Raw genomic sequence first — 3,248 nt, forward strand, 5'->3', positions numbered from 1 at the left:
GCATGCCCCTCTCTCCCCTCTCTCCTGGAGCTGGATTTTTGGGTTTAGCAAGAGACATGCTCCCCTGCGCCTATGTGGCTTATAGCCATGTGGGACTCTGCACATGGACTAATAGACTTCAACACCCGCCCGTAACATGGAAAGGAAGCTCTGGACACTGACCTGCTCCCGGAACCCCAGCTACACCTTTTCTAGGACTGGCTTCTCTCAATAAACCCCATTCCCGCTAACTGGTTTTGTACCTGATTTCATGCTTCGATTTCTTGAGACAACGAACTCAGACTCAAACATCCCACATTTTGGTATTATGCCTACACTCACTTAATTTTATTAAAATGTTTATTCTTAAAACTAGAGGCCAGGTGCATGAAAATTCATGCACTTGAGGGGGGTTCCATCAGCCCGGCCTGCCCTCTCTCACAATCTGGGAGCCCTCAGGGGTGGGAGGCGACCCAGCGATCAAGGGAAGACGATGCCCTCATCACACCTCTGCTGCTGCCACTGCTAGCAGCGCAAGCCTCGGCCAGCCCTGGTTACCTGCACCTCAGGCCGGCCCTGGGCAGCTGGCAGGTTAAGAGGACTGGGGGACTCAAGGCAGGCATGTGGAGTGGCTGTGCCCGCCTTGGGGCAGGCCCAACCTTGCTGCATGCCTGCTGCCCCGGCAGGGCTGAGGGGACGGGACGCCACCATCTTGTGGCTGTGAGTGCCGCCATCTTTGAGGGTGGGGCAGTCAATTAGCATATTCTCTCCTTATTGGCTGTGGGCACCACCATTGTTGGGGGCATAGCAATTAGCATATTCCCTCCTTATTGGCTGTGGGTGCCACCATCTTTGAGGGCGTGGCAGTCAATTAGCATATTTCCTCTTTATTAGATAGCATGTCTTTAACAAGTAATAAAATAACAACTGACAACATTGAGACATAGACTCTTTACTAAAGTCCTGCTTGTTTTCTCTCTTCAATTATATTTTTTAATTCTGTGGTCAGCAATCTATGGGCTATGGACCAAAATCCACCCTACAATCTGCTTTTACACAGCACAGAAGCAAATAATAGTTTTATATTTCTTAATAATTAAAAATAAAAAGAAAGATAATATTTTAAGATACATGAAAATTATACAAAATCTAAATGTCAGTGTCCATAAATAAAATTTTGTTGGAACAGAGCCATAATCAAACACTTACACTTTGTCTCTGTTTGTGTGCTATGACACGGAGGATGGAGTGGTTATGAAAGCAAGTAGGCAGCCCTCAAACAAAATATTGACTCTAACCCTTTACATAAACAGTTTTATGAGCCCTATTCAAACCTATTCTGTCTCATGTAGATAAACGGAATATAAGACTGACTAATCTCATAAATAAAAAAAGATGAAAGCAGTTCAATGGTTTTTAAGTGGGAGCAACAAAAAGCCAATCAGAAAAAAATTTTCCATTAGATGAATCATTTAGTTCTATTGAGCACAATTTGTTCTGCTGTGTTGAATTACTATAGGGTGATCATGTCTTTGCTCATAGTTAATTGAGTAACCCAGACCATTGAGCTGTGGAACTAGAAAAGCCAAAGATCAAGTACTTTTTATTTATAGGTTTTGGTCTCTTCTTCTTATGTGGAAAAAAAAAGTATAAATATCAGAATTTTATAAGTAATACTCAATTTAACATCATATTGGACCATGCGGAAATCCTATCTAATAAAAGAGAAACTTGGTAATTAGCCGTACCTCCGCTACCCTTCCCATTGGCTAATCAGCATATCCTTATGCAAATTAACTGCCAGCCAAGATGGCGGCCGGCAGCCAGGCAGCTGATGCAAACAGGGAGGCTTGCTTGCTCCAGTGACGGAGGAAGCCAGGTTCCCCGCCTGCTGCTGCTGGCCTTTGAGCTTGCAGTTTGAAACATTGTTACAAATATAGAAGCTAAACAAAACCCCAGAAACCTGCTTTAGTCAGCCGGGCTTCAGCCAGCAGGATCGCAACATTGTTTCAAATACAGAAGGTAAACAAAGGCCAGAAACCTGCTTTCAGCAGTGGAGGCCTCATAGCTGGAGCCGAGCCAAAGAGCTAAAGCTGGCCCAGAATTAAAAAAAAAAAAGAAAAAAAGGAGCGGTTGGGAGCTTTAGTCACCCGCCAACCTGAAAACAGCCCTCACCCCCTCACCCAGACTGGCCAGGCACCCCAGTGGGGACCCTCACCCTGATCCAGGACACCCTTCAGGGCAAACCAGCCGTCCCCCACCCATGCACCAGGCCTCTATCCTATATAGTAATTTGGTAATATGCCTCCCAGCACCAGGATCAGCGGAGCTGCGAGGCCTCCCGGCACCGGGATCAGCATGACAGGGGGCAGCGCCCAAACCCCCGGATCACCCTGCGGCTCTGTGTGTAACAGGGGGCGGGGCCACAATCTCCCTATCTGCCCAGCTCTGTTCGTGACAGGGGAAGGTGCCCCAACCCCCTGATCAGCCCTGCTCTGTGCCTGACTAGGGGGAGCTCACCAAACCCCTGATAGCCCTGTGGCTCTGTGTGTGACAAAGTGCGGCGCCCCAACACCCCCCCGCCCCCCACGGGCCCTGCTCTGTGTGTGACGAGGTAGAGCTATAACCTCCACATTGGCCCTGCCCTGAGTGTGACAGGGTGCGGCGCCCCAACCCCCTGATCGGCCCTGCTCTGTGGGTGATAGAGGGCAGGGCCCCAACCCCCTGATCCACCCTGCTCTGTGTGTGACAAGGGGTGGCACCGCAACCTCCCCATCGACCCTGCCTTGAGTGTGACAGGGGGCGGTGCCCCAAACCCCCAATCGGCCCTACCCTGAGCGTGACTAGGGGTGGCATCGAAACCTCGAGATCTGCCCTGCTCTGTGCATGACAGGGGGTGGCACCCCAACTCCCCAGTCGGCCCTGCTCTGAGCCCGACCAGGGGCTGCACCTAGGGATTGGGCCTGCCCTCTGCCACCCAGGAGCGGGCCTAAGCCAGCAGGTCGTTATCTCCCAAGGGGTCCCAGACTGTGAGAGGGCACAGGCCGGGCTGAGGGACCCTCCTCCCCCTGAGTGCACAGATTTTTGTGCACCAGGCCTCTAGTCTATATATATAAAAGCCTAATATGCACATTGTCCCCTCGGGAGTTTGACCTGGAGACTGGAAGTTCAGTTGCTCACTATGACATGTGATGACCATCAGGAGGTGGCACGGAACGAAGGAAGGCCCTGGCCGGCAGCTGGCAGCCGGGGAAGGGAGGCCCTGATTG

Source organism: Myotis lucifugus, unplaced genomic scaffold (genome assembly GCF_000147115.1).
Source record: "Myotis lucifugus unplaced genomic scaffold, Myoluc2.0 scaffold_359, whole genome shotgun sequence".
NCBI lineage: Eukaryota > Metazoa > Chordata > Mammalia > Chiroptera > Vespertilionidae > Myotis > Myotis lucifugus.